Here is a 455-nt window from a genome sequence, read left to right as displayed (position 1 = left end):
TATATATATATATATATATATATATTCGAAAGCTAGGGAACGGCTGAATAGTTTAAAAACAAGAGTCAGGTAGTTGCAACCAATCGTGCTCTCTTCGAGGTGAGATCAATTCGTAGCGGACCGTTTCAGGGAATTCTGCTGGGACTACTAATGTTTCTCACCAGCTACGCTGGCGATATAAAAGTACCGAAGCAGTCAATAACCCTGATGATAAAGCAAAGATCGAGAAAGCCTTAATAGCAACATACAAATAGACTGACCATAAAGAAATTACGGTCGGAATACGCAGTGCGACGGTTATTGCAATCCAGGAATCAGAATCAATGTGTGATCCAGGAATCAGAATCAATGTGTGATCCAGGAATCAGAATCAATGTGTGATCCAGGAATCAGAATCAATGTGTGATCCAGGAATCAGAATCAATGTGTGATCCAGGAATCAGAATCAATGTGTG

Source organism: Octopus bimaculoides, chromosome 5 (assembly GCF_001194135.2).
Source record: "Octopus bimaculoides isolate UCB-OBI-ISO-001 chromosome 5, ASM119413v2, whole genome shotgun sequence".
Classification (NCBI taxonomy): Eukaryota; Metazoa; Mollusca; class Cephalopoda; order Octopoda; family Octopodidae; genus Octopus; species Octopus bimaculoides.
The sequence above is the reverse complement of the archived record's forward strand: the minus strand, read 5'-3'. Positions refer to the sequence as shown.